This window comes from Dermochelys coriacea, chromosome 10 (genome assembly GCF_009764565.3).
Source record: "Dermochelys coriacea isolate rDerCor1 chromosome 10, rDerCor1.pri.v4, whole genome shotgun sequence".
Lineage (NCBI taxonomy): Eukaryota > Metazoa > Chordata > Testudines > Dermochelyidae > Dermochelys > Dermochelys coriacea.
Genome location: NC_050077.1, coordinates 61,011,168 through 61,029,922, shown reverse-complemented (window position 1 = coordinate 61,029,922; position 18,755 = coordinate 61,011,168). Strand labels below are relative to the sequence as shown.

The following is an 18,755-nucleotide window of genomic DNA, read 5'->3' as shown; positions in this document are numbered from 1 at the left end:
CTGGGATTGTTTAGTCTGCGGAAGAGAAGAATGAGGGGAGATTTGATAGCTGCTTTCAACTACCTGAAAGGGGGTTCCAAAGAGGATGGATCTAGACTGTTCTCAGTGGTAGCAGATGACAGAACGAGGAGTAATGGTCTCAAGTTGTGGTGGGGGAGGTTTAGGTTGGATATTAGGAAAAACTTTTTCACTAGGAGGATGTGTTCACTGGAAATGTTCACCTGCAAACATTTCACTGGAATGTGTTACCTAGGGAGGTGGTAGAGTCTCCTTCCTTAGAAGTTTTTAAGGTCAGGCTTGACAAAGCCCTGGCTGGGACGATTTAGTTGGGGATTGGTCCTGCTTTGAGCAGGGGGTTGGACTAGATGACCTCCTGAGGTCCCTTCCAACCCTGATATTCTATGATACTTTACAGTACAGAAGACCTGTTCTCTACTTGCATCTCCTGTCATTCATGGACCATTGTAATAGGTTTTACAATAGCATGTTATGTACAAATCTGCCCAGTCTGTATTTTCTGGCTGTGTATTGTAATTAAATGTCAATTACCTTTTTATTTATTTCTCTTACTATTTATACATCTCTCAAACGAGTTAAATATTTAAAAGCATTTTGCTTACTAACTATGCTTTAGATCCCTACTTTTACTCAATTTCCATTAGCTTTGCCTGTTTTGACTTAATGAGAAGGAATTTCATTTGTAGATTCATGTTACGTCTACTACGAGGACTATGCCAGCATAATTCCATAACACAGACACAGCCTACACCAAAAGAAGGGTTAGGCAATGAAAGCTTTCTTCCATCAACCTGGTTGTGTCTATACTGAGGATTAGGCCAGCATAACAATCTTGCTTAGGGAGGTGGATTTTTCAAACTCCAGAGCAACATAACCATGTCGACATAAGTGTAAGCCAAAAATAGCTTCAGGCTGTTCAACAAACAGAGGGTTTGGGCTTTTGGAGGGTGGGGGTTAAAAACAATCATGATTCACCTCTATAAGTATTTTTTTAAAGGCTGTTTATTCCAATCAACAACTGCGTAATTAAAATCCTACATAAAACTATTTTCTGTTCTCCTACATGTTTCCCTTACCTGTGAAAAATCCTGATCTAGTTGCTATTCGTGCCACAGTGACGTATAGGATCCAAAAGCCCACGAATTACTTTCATTGTCCTTAAATTTCATCCAGATTGACTCTGCTGGGTCAACCAAAAGAGGCTGAGCATTTCACTCTGCTCACACAGGAGCATTCATCAATATCCCTTCTGCCCTGCATACTTTGCCTGTCCCTTTAGAAAAAAGCTTCACCCTGATGCTTATAATCTGAGGGTCCTATTCCGAGTGCCACTGTGCTGAGAAGCATAACAAAAGTTGTGTCCAGAGAGGAGAGTGAAAGTGCTTTGCCCGGATTGTGAACTCCCCAAAAGTCACAGAGGACCCTTTACAAATCCCCTGTGATTGAAGCCACAGAGATGTGTTCTGGGTCCATAAAGGAGGAGACAGAGAACATGGTCCACAATTGCCCACAATTGTACCTGAAACAGCCCCAGCCCCTCATCCTGCACAAATTACTCCAGCTCCTAGTGAAAGAAAGTTTTTATAAATTGATCATTTGCTTCTATTATGCCTCATTTCTAGGAGCGTTTTAACACAAGACCAGAAGTTGTACTTGGAGATGTGTGACTGGAGCTAGTATTATAGAGCTACAGACACCATGGCAAGAGTTAGTGATTGTTCACTGCAATCTTGTCACCACAATGCCAAGGATCTGCAGAACGTACAAAGTAAAGCAAAGCACGTGCTTATGGCAAGGATGAACGATCTCACTGGTGGCATCAGGTGCACTACAGTTCTTGCCAAACTCAGCTATCATGTGGGGATCAACCATTCATCACATGCTGCCCTTTCATATAAGCATCATGGTGGGACTAACATCTTTGAAAGCCCCAACTGAAAGCAGTCTAACAAATATTTATCAGCAAATATAGATGGCCACTGTTCTGGGCCACAGTGCTCGAAGCACCACAGGTCCGGCAGGAGTACTCTGAGAAAAACGAGGCTTACACACAGCTGTGAATTATTGGCTTTACTGAAGGTTAGTGACCCACCCGCAACGGGGACTCCAAGCGTTGCAGTCACAAAGGCAGGGAACCCAGCACACCGGAGCTCTGCCTGGGACGGAGTCCAACGGAGGGGCAGACAGTCAGCGTTAATAAGCACTACACAGAGACAGCTCATGAATATAGAATTAGGTGCTTCTTAAAGGGGCACTTTCTACTACCTGGCAAAGGGCCATGCAAAGCAGCTGTGTCCTTCAAGAACTCTCTCTATCCCACAATAACGAAGCAGCTATCTATGTCCCATAGTAACTTCTCGGCTCGAGAAAGCGGAAGTTCCCTAGCTAGGCCGTAACAAAGTCTTCTGCAGTCCCTTACACTCCTCCCCTCGCTTTCTCGAGCGATGTCAAGGACCATGAGGATACAGTGCAGAGGGGAAACTGCACACAGCACTGGAAAACTAGGCCTCGGCCGCAAAGGCAGCAAAAATACAAGCCAAGAAGACGGAACGAATACATAGACGCGTCTACATTGTATTGGGCGGGACCCAAAGCATACAAATCCGTATATGTAATAGTCTTATCAATTGTCTTCAGTAAGGAATAGTTCTGGATTAGGGTCAGGTCTGTGCAGATGCCGATGAAACAGATCTCCATCATGGCACCCATGGCATACATACGCGGTAAGCAAAACAACGTCGCATTAACAGCACTTTGGGCTAACACCAACCAGATATTTACAGAGGAGGTGGTAGCTCTTGCAGCGGTGATTCTCATAAGGAGAGCCGCGACAAACAGGAGAGCGAGACCATGCGGGGATAGTCTTCCCCTTCTGGGGAGTATGTATGCCCATCCTTCCCAGATGGTGAGGACTACAGCGGCCTGCGATTTCTGCCACAGTACCGTCCACCACACGTTAGCCAATATGTGCCACTTGGTCTCGCTCGGGGCACTGGTTTCTAGACCTACGGGAGGTAAAGGGAACAGATTACACAGGGCCTCTCCTCACTCCCATTGCATCAGCCATCGTGTTCAAATGGGCCTCGGAGGTTTTAGCCTTTGCATGGGCATCTACATGTCGCACGGCCAGAGGGGCTCGTCGGGCATAGCGCAGGAGTTGCTGCCAGAGCGCCGCTCCCCACAGGGGCCGGCCTGCGAGTTCCCAACCCTTCGCCTCCCACGCAGTTATCCAGGTCCAGAGGCCCTTGTATAATACCCAGCTATCCGTATCTATCAACGCCAACATGTGTTGGACTCCTCCCCTCGGCCAGCGAATCGCTAGGGGGTACGTAGGGGCGTCAGTCCCCCGCCTCCCTCCCGTGTGTGGCCGCCGCGACACACAGAATGGAGGACATGCCACACCCTCAATGTGGGCACAGCAGTTTCCACTTGGCTGGTGGAGCAGAAGGCTCCGTGGGCTTGGTTCGCTCCACACTCTTCTCCCCTTTTCCTCTGGCACTACTTTTGGTAGGGGGCAGCTGCATCCATCGCTTATATAAGTCCGCCGTTGGCTTTCCATTGATTTCCTCGTGAGAGACACCAGCCTGCAAGAGATCTAGCCACAAGGTCTTCCGGGGCACCCGCAACTCCCTTTTCTCCTGTCCCCCACCTTGCTGCCCCTTTGCAGCCCGTATGGCTCTTGGCCTAGCACCCGCCAAGGCAGCCTCCAATTGCATAAGGGTGGCTGCCAAGTCTCCCACATGCCCATTCTCTGCCATGACGACTGCGAGGAGGGAAGGTTTTAACTCTTCAGGGGCCAGGCGTAACACTGTAGCTTTAATCGATTTTGTCACCGGTACATCGTCCGACCCTCTCTCTCCGCCCATGGTGACGGCCCAGGCCATTCCCAATTGACAAAGGGCTTGCACCCCTTCCAGAACGGTCTTCCAGGGGCGCGCCTATGCCTCCAACTCCCCCACCGAGGGGTAGGCCACCTCCACTGCAGCCGCCAGCCAGCAGTACAAAGAGGGGCTTTCGATTTCTTGTCCCCCGGCTGCGGCGGGTTTGCCAATTGTGCATGTACCCGAGAGTCTTGCGATAAGACCCCCAACTGTTGAAATTCATAAGAAAGCAACAAAACGTGTTACCTGCATTGTCCCAGACCCTCATGAGCCACTGCAGGACGCTCTCCCCGGGCTTCTGTTGGAACGTCTTCACAATTTCCTGCAACTCACTCTTTTTAAACGTGCAGACAACTTCTGGTTGTAGGGCGCCTCCTTGCACCCACAATTCCCGGACCGGGGCCGCCAGAGCCACTGCGGGAGACTCCTCCTCCCCCTCGTCCGAGTCCCAAATGTTCCCATCCCAAGTCTTGGGGTCCCAGGAGGGGGCAGTGGTCACCGCGTGCACCTGGGCGGTGGTCACCGGCTGCCGCCCGTGCCTGAGGCGCCTTTTATTCGCTACCCAGGCAACCAACACTTCACAGCATCGTGTCAGCTCCCGGGCGCTCTCCATCTGGGAGGTGACGACTTCTTCAGCCACGGCCTGGGCCTCCGCCTTGCATTCCTGAGTCTTCCCTTCCAGTGCCCGCTGTAAGCGGAGCACCTGCTCCTCCTGGGCCCAGACAGCGGTCAGCAGGAGCCACCCTAGCTCCCCCATCGCCCACCGCTCCGTCCCAGAGTGCCAGTTTGCTCACAACTGGTGTAATCCCTCAACCAGCTGCACGGGCATGACCCCTGTGGCCTGTTGGAATTCCGGCCAATCCGCCGGGGCAGCCCACCCGGCCATAACCCACACTATTGGCCCCCAGTGCTCCGTCGAGGGTCATCCTGGTATGCGCTGTAAGGACAGCAACGGCTTCCCCACTTCCCCTACCTTCAGCCAAAGCGGTATTGCTTCTCAGAGTACCCTGCTCTCTGCGCCAAATGTTCTGGGCCATGGTGCTCGAAGCACCACAGGTCCGGCAGGAGTACTCTGAGAAAAACGAGGCTTACACACAGCTGTGAGTTATTGGCTTTACTGAAGGTTAGTGGCCCACCCACAAGGGGACTCCAAGCGTTGCAGTCACAAAGGCAGGGAACCCAGCACACCGGAGCTCTGCCTGGGATGGAGTCCAATGGAGGGGCAGACAGTCAGCGTTAATAAGCACTACACAAAAACAGCTCATGAATATAGAATTAGGTGCTTCTTAAAGGGGGGCTTTCTACTACCTGGCGAAGGGCCATGCAAAGCAGCTGTGTCCTTCAAAAACTATCTATGTCCCACAGTAACCTCTCCGCTCGAGAAAGCAGAAGTTCCCTGGCTAGCCGTAACAAAGTCTTCCGCAGGCCCTTACAGCCACCAATGTTGAGAACAACCACTTTCTTTCTCAAGGGTCCTCCGCCACTAACTTCAGCTAGCCAAGAAAACTACATATAACAAGCTTTTTCTAAGTGGTCTTCTTAGTGATCCTTCACAATAAGATCCTCTGGTGACCATCTGAGAGCAGCTCTCTCTAGCTAAAAATCTCAGGGCCATCCTCCAAGAAAGGAAAGAAAACTTCAGTAAGTAGAGAATCCTAGCACGTAATTCACAGAAAGAAAAAGTACAAAGTGATTGCTGGTGAAGAGGGAGTTAATATATCTGTATCCATTCCAGTTGTGACCAGAGACCAGAAACATAACTGGTGCCAGGACTGATTCTAGAGGCAGGTGAGCAGGGCAGTCACCCTGGACAGCTTCTTCCATGGGGGTGCTGTACCACTGTGCTATTGAGCTGGTTTGTTTATTTGGGGGAGGAGAGGTGGACTTTTCTGCCCTGGTCAGTGAAACAGCTAGGGCCACTCCTGCTTGGTGTTACTTTGAATTAAAATGATACATGGCTGATAGGGAAAGTTTCTTAAAACCAATTCAACATATGCCCCTAGAAACTGAGAGGCAAGGTGGGTGAGGTAATCTCTATCGGACCAGCTGTTGTTGGTGAGAGAGACAAGTTTCCCAGCTTCTGAAGAAGAGCTATGTGGTAAGCTAGAAAGCTTGTATCTCTCTCTCTCTCTCTCTCTCACCAACAGAAGTTGGTCCAATAAAAGAGACTACCTCACTCACCTTGTCTCTCTAACATCGTGGGACCCACACAGCTATAACTACACTGCATACAGTTAGTATGCTTGTCATTTCCAATAGGACTGTGAGCCTCAGTTGAAAAGGTATCAGTTACAGCAGTGGCCTTTATGATGTGGATACTTAGCCTCTAGCTACTGGACTAAGAACATCACACTCATTTGGCATAGGCTAGTATATAGCCACCAGATGGTCATGTCTTTTGATCAACCAGTCTCGACCATATCCAGATCAATGACAGAGGTGAAAGATTTTCCTCTCCCCCGTCCTATCTACCAATCACCAATACCATGGAAGTCATCTGGTAATGCAGGTTATATTTGCATCTTCTGGAAACAGACCAGTCTAGTCAAACTCACAATTCATTTGAAAAATGAGCTGGTTTCATCCACTCATATTTCTCCTCTGGTTTTATCTAAATTGTTTGTAGTATGAAGCATTGTAGAAACTATACAGATTAAGCTATTTTTTAATCCATTACCTATCCAGCACCAACAAAACTATTTGCCAGCTATAAACCGGTGACAAAAATGCCCATGCAAATATTAACTTTAAAACAGCAAGATCTACACATCAAGTCAAACTGTCGTGTTTGTTCCAACTTGCAAGCTAGAGTGGGCATTTGCAGGCACTTTTAGGTCATTCCAGTTGACATGGCATTAGAGATAAATATCACTCACTTTTTTCTAAGATTCTGTTTTACTAACACTTACCTGCCTTTACAGCACAGATACCACAAACTGTCCTGGGATCAACCAAGAGCTGTGCACTTACCAAGAGTGACTGGAGTCCATTTGGCAAGAAAGCAAGCCAATACGTATCTCAATAGCAGTCTAACCATACACTAATAATTCAGGAGAGTCATCTGACAATTGTGGGCACATTAAAAATGGCTTTGATACTAGCACTCCGTCTCCAACTATGCTTTGAGAACTGACAGACTCAATATATTAAGGCAAGTCAAGAAAATCATGGAAGTTGCAATATGCATTTGTGTGGTCTAACAAGGTTCACGGTGGTGGTAAAAAAAAAAAAATCAAGCCATCTCTGTATGTTTCTATTTCACTATGATTTTTAGTCAGGTAACAACTAGAACTAAATAATTAGTACTCAGATTGGAGAGAGAGAGAGGTAAGAGCACTCTTCCCAACTCTACCCATAAGCTTTGCCTGTGTGTGCTGTCAAAATGTGATGCTGCTTACAGTAAACCGTCCAACTCTTTAAGCTCCTTGAACCTAGTTCTCCCTCAGTGGGACTTAAAATGAGAAACCAGGGGCTTATTTAATTTGGGGAAAAAAAAAAAAAATAAGTGGAGGTATTTCCCAAACACCACCCAGTCCTGACAGCAAAATGAGATGTCCCTGGCAGTAAGCGGTATAGAGGTGTCCTCTTCCCTGTTTTTTATTTTTACATGAAGATTAAATAGTTAAAGCTCACATTACATCAACATCTGTGGGCACCTCACCAAGATGAATGGGGCAATTCACACCTGTCAAAGCTATCGTTCCTCTCCCCAAACTCAGGTAGATCTCTGCATCCACTACACTTAAGTTCACATTCGCAAGATGTTATTCACAACCATTAACAGCTAGAAACTCCCCTTTGCCCCCATGAAATCGGATAACAAGATGTCAAGCTGAGGATGGGGCAGTATGCTATACTGCCATGGACCAGCTGAATCCGAGCCCTGACACGAGTTTAATATTGATTTTATTGTTTTGGTTTACTCAGATTGGGATCCGTTGGTTTGAAAATAAAGCCTAAGGTCCCATAAATCTTGCAGGCACTTGCTGGCATCAGAGTCTATTCACATAAAACTTTACTCTAAGCTTGTACTTGGCACAGGCAGTTTGCTGGCCCTGCAGAAGTCCAGTACTTTTGCAACCCTCAACAAAATTATCTGCATCAAGAAACGGACTGCTTCCCAGGTCCAGTTTCACTGAGCAAAATGGTTTTTTATTTATTGGCTGAGTTCTGTCTTTCAAGAAGTCTTGGACAATATGGATTTCCACTAGAAATGCATCAGGATACATTCAAATGCCCAAACTGTGTTTCAAAATAACTTGTCAGACTGTCTTTTTTTTTGCCTCTCAAAAAATTCAAAACATTTTGTCTGCTTTTATTTATGTCCATTTGCAATTCATATCCTGCTTTTTTTAAATTCCAAGACTGGAAGGAATTCTCTTTGGACACCAACTAAACAATCTGACATTAAATTTCATGAGTCAGCAGCATACCCAGAGATGCATGACAGTTTGGGAGTTCGATTACCAACAGCTCTTTTCTTTAATACCGATAATAGCAAAATATATCGGGACTATTAATACACATGGACAGCTCATTTCAGGAAATATTTTACTCCACATCTTCCCACGCAATCTTCTATAACACAGACTCTATTACTAAAGTCATGCAACATTGACTCAACAAATAAGCACGCATTGTAATAGTATAGCTGTACATTTTAAATTTCTTCCATTCTCTTTATACAAAAATAAAAAAAAGTGTTTTATTCTGTTTTACCCCCATTCAATTTGAACTTTAATGACACGGGAACATAATCAAATGCAGTAAAAGCACTGGTGGCATAATCATAAAATGGTACTTCCCAGATGAACCCTTCACTAATGAATTAATTGCATCATATTTAATGAATTAATTAAAAGTATTTGATCTAATGTAGTAGAGATCATATTAATATGCTGGAGCAAACGTGTATGTTAGAAGAACTGCTCTAAATTGAGCTTGAATATTAAGGACCTTGCAGGCAAAAACAACTCAGTTTGACTAAAGCAAATGTGGAGGGAACAGGATGAGTTTTGGAGTCTGTTGAAGTGTGCCGATGATGCATATGGAATACTTATAATTTCCCCTGCTTAAGTTTACAAGCCAAGACAAACAGTTATTTGTAACAACCCTCCAATCATCATAACAGCAGTGAACAGCAAGCCCCCTAAATAGGTCATAGCACTGACCTTTACTCTAGAAGATATAAGAGGAATGACTCAGCTATTTATTTTTCTGGGGAAATGAACGGTTTCTCAGATCTGTCAACTTAAAGAGCAAAAAGGCAAGGCTCGTTTTTTCAAATTTGTTCTATAGTTATAAATTATTAAAGAATAAAATATTGCAAAAGTGTCTAGCAGATGATCTACACTTTGGTCTTTGTCTGATGCAGCAAGACAAAGTGGGAAAGTGTTGCTTCACTGTTCAAGTGCAAAAAAAGGGGGGGGTGTCAGGAGGGGATTATTTTATTTACAGCTGGTAGTAGTTATGTTGTAGTAACATACAGGTTTAGCACTTAACAAGTACAGTTTTAAAAGCATATGAAACTTAACTGTCCTGATTTTAGATTTAGCTATCAGCCCAGGCTTGTTGAGGATTATGAACATTTCAAACCATCCTGGATTTAATTTCAAACCAGCCTAGGCCAAGTTATAGCTGTATGTGGAAACCAGGCAAAACTCTGAGGTTCTCTCTGAGTTTGACCCTAACATTTGGGGGAGGGGGGGTCAGATGCCATGTGAACTAAAAATTGAGTAAAGGGTTTGCAAAACACTTGAGAACCCAAACTACTGAGTTTTGCATAGCTTCAATTACAAGTCCTCACAGTCAGTTCCTTTGCAAAATATTTATACTAGAAAATGTTTACTATTGGGATATACTGAGGAACTACCATTCAGTGCAGAAAAAGCCAGTGAAGGAGTTAATCTAGAAGAGTATCCTAAGTGTAACAAAATTCTTCCCTAAGAAAGTCTAATAGGAATGCCCTGAATACAGACAGGATCGAGAACTAGCTTCAGGATGCATACTACAACCTATTCCTCCTTCCCACTTACTTAATGTAAAAGAAAAACTGGATACTCACTTACCTTTAAGAAGCATTCAGGCTAGGTGTTCTCTTATCCTAGAGTGTTCCCCTACACAGAGAATCACTTTCTAACATTCTAGACCATGGGACGCAGAAGATGCCAGCAATGAATGCATGCTTACAGTTAGCAGACACAATCTTGAATCTTTTGAGCCACCCTGCAGGTGGAGTTGATATAACTTCACACAGCACCATCTGTGGCCACTCAGATAATTGGGAACTTGCAGATGCCTGCTTATGCTTTTTCCATTTTTTTATTTGTCTTCTTCCCTTGTTTATTGAGGCAGGGAATAGTAGTGGGTTCCCTTTGCTTTCTCCTAGTGAAAGGAAATCAAGGGAAAAACTACTTTAATGATTAAAACAGAGAGAGAAACACACTATGGTGGGCAGGAAAGGGAAACTTACAAAGAGCATGGAAAATGGGTTAGTTAAAGCCAAAAGGAGGTGCAGCCAGGGGCCATGCCAGGTACCAGCTAAGGCTGCTCAGGTTAGGGCTTAAGAAGGCTCCAGTTCTCGCAGTCCTGCCAACCTCAAGAGTTTAAAACTCACCAATCAGACTTCAAAATAATTATTATTGGTCCAAAAGTCATTGTGGTTTTTGGTCTCCCCTGCCCACTTCAATATGGGCAGGGCAGTTACTATACTGCCATCTCGCCCCCATGCATAGCGTAAGGTGATTTTAACTGTTTGCCTGACGGGGCGGAGCTTCTAGCTTCTCCCCAAACCTAATTAATCGTGGACAGCCTCATTCCCACATCTGCCCAACCCCACACGACCTCTGTCCTCCTGAGCCCCACATCTGGCTATCCCCGAGAACAGCAATTAATTATGCACCCAAACCTAGCACCCACTTCAACTTTGCCTCTGCACTTTAATGCACCTTCCCTGCTGCAACTCCAGGGATTCACCCCTTTTCCTTCCCAAGCTTGGTGTTGCAGGGATAGAGGAGGGGAGCAAAACATAGAGTAACCCATTTTTCACAGAGAGAAAGGCCGGAAGGAGCAGAGATACTCCCTGAGGTGCTGGCTCTTTCTGTTCCCTCCTCCTGTGAGAATGGTGTGAAAGCTGCTACCCAATTCCTGAGGGGAAGGAGCAGAGCTCATCCTGCCTCCTGCAGCAACTCTGAGTGCCTAGTCTTCCCTGAGGGGAGGTGGCTAATCAGTGGGGGTTTCCTCTGGGCCAGACAGGAAATAGCATGAATGCTGGAGCTACTCATGACAGTGGCTCCAACAAGTCCAAAAATTTCATGATGGAAACACAAGACTGACTGTAATCTTCGTAATGTGTAACCGCTTACACTTGAACGTGTGGATAGTAGGGACATTAAATAAAACTTCCCAGTTATGTAATACAAAAGAACATCCTGACTGATTTCCATCTTTCTTCCCTGCACACTATTAGCCTCCTACCTACAGTTCCCATGCTATGGCTGTTGTGCAACATTACTACTGGCCTACCAGTCTTCAACACTAAATGAACAATGTCTTAGCAAGGCTGTCACCAGTCAACTCACATAGTGGAATTGCCTGTTATCCAACATGGTAGACTTTGTCAGGATTTTTCACTTGTGTAACTATAGCACATTATGATGTTCCATTAGCAGTTGTCGGTTGTTTGGGTTTGTTAACACCTGAAGGTTGATAGGAAAGGTCTGTTCTGACCTCTGTTTGCTCCCTAGAGGGTCAGAGTGATTTGAAGTGTGTACCAGTGGTACAAGTAATGGCCAGATGGGTTGGTATCAACACCATTTATGCTATGTCCTGATGGAGAGTTGGCAGGCTGTTTATCTGAGAGGGACACATAACTACCCTAATATCCTGACAATACAGCATTCACTGTTCAGAATGCCACCACTCCCACTGTAATGAATTAATGAGAAACCTGGCACCAATTCGAACTTGGCAAGTGAGCTAAGCATGTGCCATACTAATCATTCCTGGAGCACTTCCCCTAAGGGCTTTAACATTTGAAACAATTTGGAAAGATTGATGGTTGTGCAGCAAGATCAGATTCTGAATAGATTCAGTCACAAACAAAACACAATGTTCTATAACTACTGAATCAATAAGACACATTGGTGAAAAGTAAATTCAAGACTCATCCCAAATGCAGAATAGGGACTAGATATGATCTGTTGCAAAGCCAAGGTGACAAGCATGCTTTCCAGGTGCTTTTTCTACATTGCAATATTTGGTTGGAAATCCCTTTTAGGCTTCCCATTTTTCTTCTGGAGTTATTCAGCAGTGCTATTGATCAGTAGAATCATGGGTAGACTTAAAATCCAGGCACTGGACATTATGAGATGTACTGTAAACATTGCCTTCAGTGAATTACTTATATTTTCCATCACACCAGGCATGCTTTCTGCTGCAACTTGCACTGCCACTAACATATCAGAATTAAAAAAATATGTTTTTAATTGTGTATTGAATGCACAGCTTGGTGCCTTGCTAAATAAAAAAGCAGATGCATATAGATTAAACAACTGTATCCTATATTTTAATTTATCAATACCAGTTCTTAGAGAAGGAGGGCTTGGAATCTGAAATGAGGAGTAGGCAGAATCTCAAATCAGGACAAACATAAAAGAAAGGCCCCCTGTGAAAAGTACTCTCATTTCCTCTCATATTTGTTTCAGAGTAGCAGCCGTGTTAGTTTGTATTCGCAAAAAGAAAAGGAGTACTTGTGGTACCTTAGAGACGAACAAATTTATTTGAGCATAAGCCTTCGTGAGCTATAGCTCACTTCATCGGATGCATCCGATGAAGTGAGCTGTAGCTCACGAAAGCTTATGCTCAAATAAATTTGTTCGTCTCTAAGGTGCCACAAGTATCTGATGAAGTGAGCTGTAGCTCACAAAAGCTTATGCTCAAATAAATTTGTTCGTCTCTAAGGTGCACAAGTACTCCTTTTCTCATATTTGTGATTCAATGTTAGCTAAGAGCTTAACAGTTACAATATGGTACCCGACATATACTACGGTTGTTTGATACTGACCTACCTGAACTGATAGGAATATCATTCTGCTCCTGTTACTTCTGCATTTGGCTAGGAACCATTTTACCATTACATCCAATTTGAGTCTCTTATATAATGTGAAACCTGCTCATAGAGACACTGAAATCACATTACCTACATCTGTATTTAAATTATGTATTAAGCTGCTCTCTGCTTAAAATTAAAAAGAAATTACTGCTGTCGCTGTGGTTTCTCATCAAGCATATACGGTTCAGTGTTTTTCTGAAGATCAACTGCCCCCCCCCAGAGTGCCCCATGCAACAGTTGTACAAATTTTATCATTTAGGATTCATTACGTAAGTCCAAATAAGGCATCCTGGGCTGTTAAGAAGTGGGACAATTGAATAAGATGATAGATGTAGAGACTCTGACAAGTGCACTAGGATGTCCTTGCTGCAAAAGGAGACTCCTGTTCTGTCCTGAAGGTTGTTTTCATCCTTCCAGCCAATTAATAAACCTCCTTTGAACACAAAATTCAGTATAGGAAATGCTAGCTTAACTAGATCACCTTTTATATTGAGTTTAAAAAAAATCTTGCACATGAAGGATTATTTATTGCTATTGTTGTATTATATCAATTGCATTCCTGATCGCTTTCACATTTCAGAGTCACTGATGCATTAGAACAGGGGTGGCCAACCTGTGGCTCCGGAGCCGCATGCGGCATAGGCACTGACTCCAGGGCTGGAGATATAGATGCGAACTTTCCAATGTGCCAGGGAGTGCTCAATGCTCAACCACCTGCTCTGCCCTAGGCCTTGCCCCCACTCCACCCCTTCCCCCGAGCCTGCCATGCCCTCGCTCTTCCCCCCTCCCCACCAGAGCCTCCTGCACACTGCATAACAGCTGATCACAGCAGGCAGGAGGCATGGGGAGGGAGCGGGAGGCACTGATTGGTAGGGCTGCCAGCGGGCAGGAGGCGCTGCAGGTTGGAGTTGGAGGAGCTGATGTGGGGCTGCTGACATATTACTGTGGCTCTTCGGCAACGTTTGTTGGTAAATTGTGGCTCCTTCTCAGGCTCAGGTTGGCCGCCCCTGCATTAGAACATGTGTAGTGCAGCAGGAAACAGTTTTTACTCTAGAAGGAAATGTCACTAGTCTGATAGGATTCTTTGAATATGAACAACCTTCAGATTCAGTTCATTAGCAAAAACCAAATATTGATTTTCACATGGTGGCCCAAAAGTCATTCAAGATTTCTTGTAAGATTAATGTCAGATTCATTGAAGGCTTAAAAAAAAACAACACCAAGTTTATTTACACTATTCATGACAAACAGGCATACCCATACAGATTATCTGTTAGGACTGACTGCATTTGTAGAAATGCAAATAAATCATAATGCAGTTCTGTCACTTGTCTTGCCCATATGAACTCCTGCACGTTAAATGCAGACCATGGTCCCAATCTTATAAGTTGTCTGTCTAGGTGCTTATATGTCCCTCATCATTAAGCAACATCTGAACATCTCATGATCACTGGATTTTATTGTCACAACAGCCCTGCAATGTAGGAAAGTATCAGCCTCATTTTTCAGAGGCAGAGGGTACATTACGTGACATGTCAAGGGTCACACAGGAAGTCCATGGCTAAGCCAGGAATTGAAGTTAAGTCTACCTCGTGCCAGTCCAATTCTCTATCCCCTGGACCATCCTTCCTACCTCTTCCTACTCCCTGCCTCCACACAGACCCCCACTGACTTCACTGTGCATTTTACTACTGATTTTAACCATCCTGAATCCGATTTTTAAACCTGATGTCATCCCTGCATTAGCACAGTGGTTAACAATGGACCAGGCCTCCAGTCATGAACTCTATGTCTAGAATGAGCCTCTGTTCTGAGATGATTTTTATAATCTTGGACCCAATCCTGCACTCCTTGTGACCCAGAACTCACACTGTGGTAAATAGGAGTTTTGGCTGAACAGGGAATTCAGACCCGTAATACATTAACTCCAGCAGACCTGAAGTTCAGATTTATTTTAAAAATACATTCAAATGCTTGGATACATTCAAACTTATTTATTTACATATATTTAAAACTGAATCTTTAATCTTTCAAGTTTGTCATCATATTACTATTTGACAGTAACATTATGAACATCAGTAATTTGATGCCAAAATATCGGATGTGAACGAGTGGGCCACCTTGCTAAGTGAATGTTCTCCAATCTCACCCCCCACCAAAAAAAAAAAAAAATGAAACTATGAGTTAGAAAAACTGGAAAATGATCTCTTCCTCCCCCAACCTCCACTAGGTCTTCCCTTTTGTCACTTCCCTCCCTCCCAGCCCTTCAGCCCAGTTTCTGTGTTCTTTTGAAAGTGGATTTTTTTTCTGGGCATTGTGCCCAGTTTTGGTTTACAGTAATTTGATGTAAGAGAATACAGCATCACATATGCTGCAGGCATTTTATAGAATACATGGAATAAATAAAACAGGAAAACATACATCAATTTCAGAAAAAAGGGAGGGTTGAGTTCTTTCAGTAAGGCCCCAGATCACCAAAGTACTTAAGCAGTGCTTAACTTTCAGCATGTAAGTGTTTTAATGAATTGAACACACAGCTTTCTTCCTCCCACCCCCTTTACAGTATTTTAGGAGACAAACATAGCCAAAGGTAGACTGTACCTAATCATTTTATTGAAGGGATATGGGTCACAAAAAAGTTGAAAAATAATATAAAAAAATAAGCTATTGACAATGTTTCTCTCTATTTCATGTTCAGAAAGGACACAGAAAACCATGTGTGAATTGCCCCACTGAAGTCCATTGAGACTTCTGTGAATAAAAGAAGAAGGATTTAACCTTAATCCAGCTCCAAAAGGCAACACGATGACAATATAGTGTCTTGTTCCTTGACAAAGAAGTCTGGCACTAAATCCTCATGAATGACTGGAGTTTCAGTATGCATTCTGAAGTTAATATAGCAAAAGGTGACTTCCAGTTTGCAAAGCATATTTTAGTCACAGCGAATATGAAAAAGCAAATTCTAAAGAGATGGTCTTTGGGAGGAAAGGTCTCTCCTCTCAGCAATATTTTACAAGGTGATCTTGAGTAAGATCTGTTTGCCAATTAATTGAATCACACTGTACTAAATATTTTCTCCAAGTTCTGCTTCTATATTGAATTTCCCCCATTCCTCCCAAATCTGATGTTTTGGTGAAGATATTAACGAGGGGAGGGGGGAATAGTAAAAACATATATTTTAACAATTGGCAATGGTTCCAAATGATGACGATTCAATAATGCCGGGCTGCTAAGATGTGTTACAAGTCTTCCCCATTCAGGAAGGGAAAGCTCTTGACTGTATAAGTGTTTTCTGCATCTTTGACAGAGCCTGGGGGTGCTGATTTTCTGGGATACCATCACTAAGATAAGCTTTCAGGAAAATACTTGTTTCCCCCCAGCAGCAAGTGACTCAACAGATTAAGTTTTCTATATAAAGAGAGTCCACATTCTCTTTGTGATATTAAAATGTTAAGCCTCGATTTTCTGAAACTAAAAATAAACGAAAGGAAAAGCTTCTTCCCCTCTTTAATCTTTTGTCTTCGCGTCAGTATTTTTTTTAAATTAATCCTACCAAAGAGCAGAGTATATTTTACAGAGCACTATCATAAATGTGATCACTAATGCCTAAATCAAAAGCCTGAATGATCAGTGACACGCTGGTGTATCCTGCAGCATTCTAATGCAGAAGACTGGAAATCCCAAGGCAGCTTCATTTTGAATGAGGAGAGGAAACATTTTTAATAAATTACCTATGAATGTATAATATAGTCAGCACAGCAGCCCCTTTGTTTATTATGACATTAAATTCAGTTTATTTTATGCTGCTCCCTCAGTGTCAGTTTTTGATATGCCAGAGATTTTTGTATCAAATATGACAATTGCACCAGAAAAACGACCCAGCTAGAAGACTGAGAAGAATGGGAGTCATTCTCACCTATCAGCTATTATGTCAAGCTGCCTGCAGATTCAGGAAAGCATAATTTTATTCATTTACACTTGGTTAATATTTTTAAAATATTTTTCAAATCTGTAATGGCTAAGAAAAAAAGTTTTAAATGAAAGCTTCGACACTAGATTAAAATTTTGTGCTAAGAGATGACAAAATCTGCAGCCTTGGAAAATCATAAAACACAGGGTGTTAGCCTAAATAGATGCACTTGGGAATATTTCAGTTCCTCTGCTCTATTTCACCAATGTTAATAACTGCAGAGCTCTCAGTGCTAAGCCTGGTTGCTTATTAGATTTATGTTTGTCCATTAGAATTTCCAGATTACATATTGTGACGAGGCAAGGCCAGATGGCTATACAAATGTAGTCGTATTGGGATCCAGGAAGTGGGTGGGCGAAGCCTGTCCACTCCTGAAGGATCCTCCCCAGCCTAAGAGGGGGGGGGTCTACAGAACCTGGAAAGCCAAATAATTATGGGGGACAACTAATGAACAACAGGGACAGGGGTGCGGTTAAAGGGTCAAACGAAGGGAACCGGATGGGGACACCGAGCAGAGAACCCCGGACAGCACCCACTTCTCCTCAAAGGTGTCAAGAGAGTCAGCGGATGCCACCCAGAGGAACTCTGCCCAGAGGCATGAACAGACGGAGGATCGGAAATAGGCCCCACAGTCACAGGAGACTCCATCGGCCAACCTCCTCACTCTGGTTTTATAGATGGCCACTTTAGCCAGGGCCAGGAGGAGGTTGACCAGGAGGTCCCGTGACTTGGTGGGGCCACGGACAGGGAGTGCATAGAGGGGAAAAGTGCAACCAAAATCTTAACAAAATATTCATGAGGAGCCGGAATAGGGGCTGTAGCCTGGAGCACTCTAGGTAGACGTGCGCCAGGGTTTCCCTCACGCCGCAAAACGGGCAGGTGTCCGGGATTGGGGTGAACCGCGCCAAGTACACGCCCGTGCTCACGGCCCCGTGTAGGAGCCGCCAACTGATATCCCCGGCAGGTCTTGGGACCAAGGTGGAATAGAGGCCGGCCCACCGGGGCTCCTCACCCTCTAGGGGTGGCAGGAGGTCCCGCCACTTTGTGTCAGGGCAGGACGTGAGGGTGAGGATGTGAAGAGTGTGGAGCACGAGCGTGTATAGATGTTTCCTTGGCGCGGTCTTAAAACGGACTGGCTGCAGCTTGTGTAGCCGGCTCACGGTGAAGAGGTGCGGGGGCCAGTCGGGTCCACGGAACAGGGGCCCGATGAAAAGGTCCGAAGGGTCTGGCGTGGAGGGTGGGCGAGGCACCCAGAACTCCCGGAAGGATGCCACGAAGCCCACATCCTCCAACAAGCTGTTGTTAAAATGCCAATAGACTGGCCCTGGCCTCTCTGCGCTGAGAGAGACCATCACAGTGGCTAAATGGTGATCGGAAAACGGGGCCGGCCAGATGCTGGAGGAGTGGGCCTGTGAAAGGTGGAAATGCGATAAGTAGATGCGGTCCAACCAGGAGTGGCGCGATCGATGGGCCTCCACCCGGACAAAGGTGAACGTCGAGACGTCGTCCGGGTGGTGGTCGCGCCAGACATCCACCAGGGTGTGATGGTCGACTATCTCCCAGAGAACATCTGCGGCGGCCGGGCAAGTCGGTCCCTAAGTGTTCCCGCTCCTCAAGGGTGGTATTCAAGACCCCGCCCAGGACCAGGCACTCGCGAGGATCCAAGGTGCTGAGGAAGGCGGATGCCTGCTGAAAGAAACGCAGCTGCTCTGGGCCCGATGTCGGGGTATAGACGTTGAGAAGATTGACCACGAGCCCCTCCATACAGACCAGG

General features: G+C 44.8%; 1 long non-coding RNA gene across 1 annotated transcript in view; it reads right to left on the bottom strand.

The window, feature by feature from the left end:
- LOC122456006 overlaps positions 1 to 10,493 on the bottom strand; it is a 296,596-nt gene extending 286,103 nt beyond the window's left edge. The window contains exons 1-2 of the long non-coding RNA XR_006274600.1: positions 10,372 to 10,493; positions 9,968 to 10,283 (exon numbers count right to left, since the gene is read on the bottom strand). This is a non-coding gene — a long non-coding RNA (uncharacterized LOC122456006). The remainder of the gene's footprint in view (positions 1 to 9,967; positions 10,284 to 10,371) is intronic.
- Positions 10,494 to 18,755: the final 8,262 nt, after the last annotated feature.